This window comes from Centruroides sculpturatus, unplaced genomic scaffold, assembly GCF_000671375.1.
Source record: "Centruroides sculpturatus isolate CEXI.00-Female unplaced genomic scaffold, Cexi_2.0 scaffold1474, whole genome shotgun sequence".
NCBI classification, from domain to species: domain Eukaryota; kingdom Metazoa; phylum Arthropoda; class Arachnida; order Scorpiones; family Buthidae; genus Centruroides; species Centruroides sculpturatus.
This window is the reverse complement of record NW_019385938.1, coordinates 112685-121154: the sequence shown is the minus strand read 5'-3', so window position 1 is coordinate 121154 and position 8470 is coordinate 112685. Positions and strand designations below refer to the sequence as shown.

General features: G+C 29.8%; 1 protein-coding gene across 3 annotated transcripts in view; it reads right to left on the bottom strand.

Annotated features, from left to right (window-relative positions):
* The window catches only part of LOC111612701 (cadherin EGF LAG seven-pass G-type receptor 3-like), a 58206-nt gene extending 51856 nt beyond the window's left edge, over positions 1–6350 (bottom strand). Inside the window, exons 1-2 of one of the 3 annotated variants that reach the window (XM_023353943.1) lie at positions 6272–6350; positions 6095–6185 (exon numbers count right to left, since the gene is read on the bottom strand). The gene's annotated coding sequence lies outside the window, so the exon portion shown is untranslated. Of the gene's footprint in view, positions 1–1955; positions 2310–3626; positions 3675–6094; positions 6186–6271 lie in introns of those variants that run through there. The other 2 variants (XM_023353942.1, XM_023353941.1) reach the window with 2 other exon arrangements.
* Between the last annotated feature and the right edge of the window lie 2120 nt (positions 6351–8470).

Genomic DNA, 8470 nt, shown 5'->3' with positions numbered 1-8470 from the left:
GTGCATTTATAGACACTTGGCAAATAATTCCATCACCTACATTTACTTCTTACAGAAACGCGTTTCGGGCTTTCGCCCCTCTTCAGTCTGTTACGTCGATAGTTGTGACTTGTGTGTCCGTACTTCCCGCTCCCTTCCCCTCCCCTCTTTTTTCCCGACTTGACGGACTCCCCCGCATGCCTCGTAATTTGTAACATTACCCTTCTCCGAGTGTTGCACACAGCCTCGCCTGCGACTGTATAAACATTCTATTTTATTTTAATAATTGAAGCCAGTTTTTATGGATGTCGATGCTAAGGTTCTTGTTAATATTATTTTTGTCTATGGTAATTTCGTAGCTTTCTTTGAATTTCCTTTTGTACCAATTTTTTTCTTTGTGTACTATTGTTGCATCCTTTTTATCTCTTTTCAACTATCGACGTAACAGACTGAAGAGGGGCGAAAGCCCGAAACGCGTTTCTGTAAGAAGTAAATGTAGGTGATGGAATTATTTGCCAAGTGTCTATAAATGCACCAAGTCGTGACATAGAATCAGAAGAAACAATTTTATTTTAAATTAATAATAATATAATATTAATTGATATATAATTTATATTTTAGCAAATATCAATACTATATTAACGAATTGTATGACATTCGATATAAATCATTCTATAGAATATATTATCTATGCTTAAGTTGTAAAGTTATTCATTCTGCAAAAATCGATTAAAAATCGAGACAGATATTCTTGAAACGTAAATTTAAAACGTTTCAAATATGAACAATATTACAATTCCAGCAAAGTATTTTAATATATAAACACCTTTAATAGTAGCTGAGATCCTACTGTAGTACACAATACGTTTTGAATATTTATTTTTTCTTACATATATCTTGAATACGAAAACTTAATTTATTTAATTTGTTTTAAATAAAAGAATATTTAAAAACAAGAAATGTAAAAATAGAAAAAAGTTTAAAATATTTAAAATTAATTTTTTAATATCTTTGTCTTTACTTGAAATTCGAAAGACCAAGCTCAATTAAAGTTTATGAGAGACATTTTAAAATGAAAATAGATAAATAAATAAAATAAAAATTACTATCAATTTTTTTAATTTATTTAAGTTAAAAATTTAATATATATAAAGGTTTGTTATATCATAAATAGTTACCATGCATCAAAACTATCTTCAAAAATACACGCTACTAGTTATATTCGTAGAAATATTAATATAGATGTATGCCTATATGGAACTTATATATTGTATTATGTAATAGTATATATACAAGCCAATTAAAAATTGTTTAGAGCTTAAACATATTTAATTTATTGGCTTTGTAGATGCTTAGGCATTGAAGATAGGTAGCATTTATTGTGTTTCCTATTGTGTTATAACGTTTTAGTAGATGACATAATAAGTGGAATGCTATTGTATGATACCTTGCTACAGTTTAATTAAAATGTGTATATTTTTTATCTTCTCGGTATCAAAAACAAATTATAGGCTTATAAATGCATTTTGCTTTAAAAGTCGACAATTTTAAATTATCTCGTCTTTTTAATATATTTCCGTTTTCGTATCAATTGAATAGGAACGTATAGGCTATAAGAAACCTTTAAATTTACTTTGAATCCATAATTTTTCTCTTACAATTAAAAAACTCGAATAGCTGGCGAGTTGTCGGTTGAAAAATATAAAAATACAAAAGTATTTGTACAGTTAATTTAACATTGTAATTATAACTTTTAGATCTACAGTAGTTACGTTTAAATTTAAAATTAAGCAAAATTAGAACATTTATATTTAAATGTTAAAATAGTTATAAAATTTTATACAAGACAATTAAATTACAGTATAAGAACATTTAAATATTTCTAGTTTCTTATAGGAAGGAACTAGAAAATTCTAACAATTTTTATATATAATGCATATCGACATTTTAAAACATAAAAAATAAAAAAAACTAACCGTTTAAATATGGATATTACGGGAATTTTTCTTCTCGACACGATCAAGAAGAAATTATTAAGAAGAAATTAGATTGTGGAGTAATAGTAAATCGAAGAGTATAATAGAACCAAGAACGAAGTTAACGACAACGTCCACACTCATTCTAGAAGGTTTTAATACAGTTTTTTAGTCAGTCGCCATGACGACGTCGCCCCTCGCGTGTCTCAAATTAAAATTCGTGCACGAAACACAATGCGTCCGCCCAGTTCAATAAACAATAAATACTATAACACAGGAGTATCCAGTTTTTCTTCTACATTTTGACGAGTGTACAACTCGTTAAATTGTAGAAGGAAACTTCTCGATCGAATTAATTCGATTTTCCATCAATTTTCGATTTTTCTAAAAGTAAGATCTTCAAACGCATTAACAGTTAATGCAAATTATCTCGAATATCTGGCGAATGTCATACTTATGAATGTTTAATTAATGTTATTCTTCGGTAGTTGTACATAGCAACTACCATAATATTTAGAAGTAAAAAGGAATTGAAAATGTATTTCCCATTTAAATTAATATAAACAAATTCGTTGACAAATTTCTAAGGAAACCAATAATAAACTTCTCAAAATCCTATCGTCGCGTGATCCCTATTTTATTGGACTGTTAACATCTAAATTCCAGTTCTCCGGAAAAAATTTATTTTGTGATTATTTTCTATGTTTAAATGGCAAAAGAATTAACTATCGTTAGATTAAAACAAAACAAACAAAAAAAAAAAAAACAAGTGCAACAGAACTTTGTTTCTGAATTCAATTCTACCCAAAAGATAAAATCATCTTGACCATTTTTGAGTTTCCGTGAAATATCACTTAGCAAACGATACATGTAAACAGGTCACGAAGAAAATCTTATAGACCTATATATTTAAATACTGTCTTCCATCGATCGTTGCATAGATAATATCGAGAACAATAATCTCTTCTATAGCAGCTTATAAAATATAGGACTGTTTAGCGGGTTCATATCTTAAAATTATTCATTTAATTTCTGATAATTAATGAAATTCAAAAATGTTTTCAATATCACTTTGATTTTATTACTTTTTTTTATAATTTAATTCTTTAAAGTACAAATAATTTCTTCAGACTCAGTGACTCCGATTAATAAATACTGGGAGAAAACGCACATAGAAGAACAATTTAACCACGTTATAAAGTCTCCCAGATAAAAATGATTTTATGGTCCATACATACATAATAATTTTATGACGTTACAAAATCAGACCCTTATTTTTGTAAATTATCGGATTCATACAGAAAAGTATCACCGATAAATTAGTTTCGTGACCAGCATTTGTATTCGTTACGTCGAGGATTGTTCTCTATTGAAATGAAAATTCAATTTAGAGAAAATCCCACTACTGAACAGATGTTAATATTTTTATTTAAATTAACTATTTACATTCATAACTTATAAAATATAAAATTTTCTACCTTAATCATAAAATACAAGGAATGAACTTTAACGAATCTGTAAGTAACACTAGAGATTAAACACATTTATAGAATACGAAGGAAACAAGCACTTCATTTAAGATATAAGCATTTTGTTGCAAACATATCCAATTTTAACATCATAAATGGCATAAAATTAATATTATTACTGTATTAAGTGTTTCGTACTTACTCTTTTTTCTGTAGTCCAATATTCCGTTGAGTAATTCAGACGTTATTAGGCATATTAATATAGATGTATGCCTATATGGAACTTATATATTGTATTATGTAATAGTATATATACAAGCCAATTAAAAATTGTTTAGAGCTTAAACATATTTAATTTATTGGCTTTGTAGATGCTTAGGCATTGAAGATAGGTAGCATTTATTGTGTTTCCTATTGTGTTATAACGTTTTAGTAGATGACATAATAAGTGGAATGCTATTGTATGATACCTTGCTACAGTTTAATTAAAATGTGTATATTTTTTATCTTCTCGGTATCAAAAACAAATTATAGGCTTATAAATGCATTTTGCTTTAAAAGTCGACAATTTTAAATTATCTCGTCTTTTTAATATATTTCCGTTTTCGTATCAATTGAATAGGAACGTATAGGCTATAAGAAACCTTTAAATTTACTTTGAATCCATAATTTTTCTCTTACAATTAAAAAACTCGAATAGCTGGCGAGTTGTCGGTTGAAAAATATAAAAATACAAAAGTATTTGTACAGTTAATTTAACATTGTAATTATAACTTTTAGATCTACAGTAGTTACGTTTAAATTTAAAATTAAGCAAAATTAGAACATTTATATTTAAATGTTAAAATAGTTATAAAATTTTATACAAGACAATTAAATTACAGTATAAGAACATTTAAATATTTCTAGTTTCTTATAGGAAGGAACTAGAAAATTCTAACAATTTTTATATATAATGCATATCGACATTTTAAAACATAAAAAATAAAAAAAACTAACCGTTTAAATATGGATATTACGGGAATTTTTCTTCTCGACACGATCAAGAAGAAATTATTAAGAAGAAATTAGATTGTGGAGTAATAGTAAATCGAAGAGTATAATAGAACCAAGAACGAAGTTAACGACAACGTCCACACTCATTCTAGAAGGTTTTAATACAGTTTTTTAGTCAGTCGCCATGACGACGTCGCCCCTCGCGTGTCTCAAATTAAAATTCGTGCACGAAACACAATGCGTCCGCCCAGTTCAATAAACAATAAATACTATAACACAGGAGTATCCAGTTTTTCTTCTACATTTTGACGAGTGTACAACTCGTTAAATTGTAGAAGGAAACTTCTCGATCGAATTAATTCGATTTTCCATCAATTTTCGATTTTTCTAAAAGTAAGATCTTCAAACGCATTAACAGTTAATGCAAATTATCTCGAATATCTGGCGAATGTCATACTTATGAATGTTTAATTAATGTTATTCTTCGGTAGTTGTACATAGCAACTACCATAATATTTAGAAGTAAAAAGGAATTGAAAATGTATTTCCCATTTAAATTAATATAAACAAATTCGTTGACAAATTTCTAAGGAAACCAATAATAAACTTCTCAAAATCCTATCGTCGCGTGATCCCTATTTTATTGGACTGTTAACATCTAAATTCCAGTTCTCCGGAAAAAATTTATTTTGTGATTATTTTCTATGTTTAAATGGCAAAAGAATTAACTATCGTTAGATTAAAACAAAACAAACAAAAAAAAAAAAAAAAAGCGCAACAGAACTTTGTTTCTGAATTCAATTCTACCCAAAAGATAAAATCATCTTGACCATTTTTGAGTTTCCGTGAAATATCACTTAGCAAACGATACATGTAAACAGGTCACGAAGAAAATCTTATAGACCTATATATTTAAATACTGTCTTCCATCGATCGTTGCATAGATAATATCGAGAACAATAATCTCTTCTATAGCAGCTTATAAAATATAGGACTGTTTAGCGGGTTCATATCTTAAAATTATTCATTTAATTTCTGATAATTAATGAAATTCAAAAATGTTTTCAATATCACTTTGATTTTATTACTTTTTTTTATAATTTAATTCTTTAAAGTACAAATAATTTCTTCAGACTCAGTGACTCCGATTAATAAATACTGGGAGAAAACGCACATAGAAGAACAATTTAACCACGTTATAAAGTCTCCCAGATAAAAATGATTTTATGGTCCATACATACATAATAATTTTATGACGTTACAAAATCAGACCCTTATTTTTGTAAATTATCGGATTCATACAGAAAAGTATCACCGATAAATTAGTTTCGTGACCAGCATTTGTATTCGTTACGTCGAGGATTGTTCTCTATTGAAATGAAAATTCAATTTAGAGAAAATCCCACTACTGAACAGATGTTAATATTTTTATTTAAATTAACTATTTACATTCATAACTTATAAAATATAAAATTTTCTACCTTAATCATAAAATACAAGGAATGAACTTTAACGAATCTGTAAGTAACACTAGAGATTAAACACATTTATAGAATACGAAGGAAACAAGCACTTCATTTAAGATATAAGCATTTTGTTGCAAACATATCCAATTTTAACATCATAAATGGCATAAAATTAATATTATTACTGTATTAAGTGTTTCGTACTTACTCTTTTTTCTGTAGTCCAATATTCCGTTGAGTAATTCAGACGTTATTAGGCCCAATTGAAAAGAAAAATTTGCGTTGCTTTTGAACTATTTCTTCGAAAAATAGAATAGAATATTATTTTAAGTAAATATATTTTTACAGTTTCTATATAAACGGATTATACAAAAGGAATACAAACCTCATCAAATCTCTATAATATATATTAATAAAACATTTTAATAATAATAACGTGGATAAAGAACCATACGCGGTTAACTGTGAAACCGTAATTTTTGATTACATAAAATTTTTGGTGGGAAAAATTTCCACCAAAAATATGCTATTTTATGTAACCGTTTGAAACTTTACATATCTGCTTATGATTCCAAATGGAACATGTTGAAAATAATATGAATAATCTATTATTGAAATAATCTAATAAATCTAATAAATAATTTATTATTGAAAAACTGCAAAATTTAGAGTTAGCCGCCTAAGGCTTTATATCAACAATATTTTTATGTCTAAAATATAATTAATAAGATAAGGGAACTCTGAATAAATATTCAGAATATTGTAGATTTTCTATTGGCAGTCTAGTAGTGAATCATGGAAGTTGAATCAATTGTGATAGAACACGTCACATAATATATAGTAAACCTCGTTAACTCAGATTAATAGGAGGTGAAAGCTATTCGAGTTTACGAAAGTCCGAATTAGAGGAGTGATTTCTCTGACGACATGAAAATCGAGAATGATGATATTTAGTATAGTAATTTATTTCGATCGGCTCTATACAGAAGTTTTACTGAGCTAAGATTATACTACCAAATTTATTATCACGGGAAAAGAACCCAAAAAATTCCATGAAAGTACAGTAACAATGTACAACATTAAAGACATGTACATCTAACAATGCACAGTCTTTAGTAACCTGGTTAAGCAAACTTTTTACAAATAGTTTCATGCTTGCCTTCAACTTGCTGTTCCATTCCACTTTAATTATGGCTAATACGACTCTCAAAATCTTGCAAATTAATGCCCAAAAAGGGCAAGCCGCTTCGTCCATGGTGATGAAGTTTGCCAATGACTTGGCTGACATTATACTTACTCAAGAACCCTATACTGTATAAGTGTATATGATTCTTTTGTAAGATTTGGCAACTGGCGTGTGATTAATAAGCATATTATCAACCAGAGGCCAAAATGTGGCATCATCCTTAGAAACAGTGACATAGAGATCTCCATGATCCCTGAACTTAGTTCTGGTAGGTAGTATCAACTACATGATCTGCGTGTATTTCTCTCCGTTTGACGGGGACGAAGAATGCATGGGGAAGCTCAGTCAAGTCATGACTGCGCTCAAAGACTCCAAGTTCATCGTTGCAGGGGACTTTAGGGGATTTTCTTTTGACCCGGTTCTCGGTCCCTGACTACCTACAAGTCTGGTTTATTTTATGTGCGCATGATTTGGGCACCAAATACTCTGTGCCAAATTGCAACTCCTGACTTGTACTCCTTCATGCCCCTAAGGCAGTGATTCTCAACCTTTTTTTCGTCACGGTACACTTTTAATAATTTAAAAATTTGATGGCACACTCGGTTACTTCGGTAAGTACCGCAGGACAACCGATGACGTTATAACAGTGATTTTTAAACGCAGTTGGTTATTTAGGTCACTTTTTTAAACGCCTTGATAACTACCGGCAGTTACCGGTAACATCGGTTACAATTTCCAAACGCGCCCTAGGAAGATAGAACTAATTGAACTACTTGTATGACGTCGCTTATGTATGGGTATTCTCAGTGGCGGCACACTTCAAAAATCTCGCGGCACAGTGGTTGAAAATCACTGCTCTAAGATGTGAGTGTAGCCGCTGACAGCAGCGCGATTTTAGAGATGAGACAGTCTCATGAAAAATGCATTGAAGTTTTAGACAAAGAAGGTTTGAATATGACTCAAATTTCTCAGATACTAAACTGTTCCCGTTCAACTGTTAGTCGTAACATCGGAAAACTTGCTTTTGGTAACTTGGATAATTCAACCTGTAATGAGCGGCAACGTTCATCCTTACTAAAGATGACAAAAATTCTCTGCCGTTGGAGTCGAAAAAAGTCGATTTGTCATAGCTCCGGAATCGACAGTGGAGTAAAACTCATGGAAAAAAGTAATCGCAAGTCAAAATGTTATCCGTAAGAGAACGGGAATGCTTGCGCATAAGACAGCAGACCGAACTTTGCGGCTCTTATTTTTCTTCTATATTTATCACTACCTATCGCTAATACATCATCCCCATCAAACGTTACACCTATATTATTAATATTATGCTGATTCATATAAACCGACTATCGGATGGCCGAGCGGTCAAGATGGCAGCCTTCCGCTAATTTAGTGAAA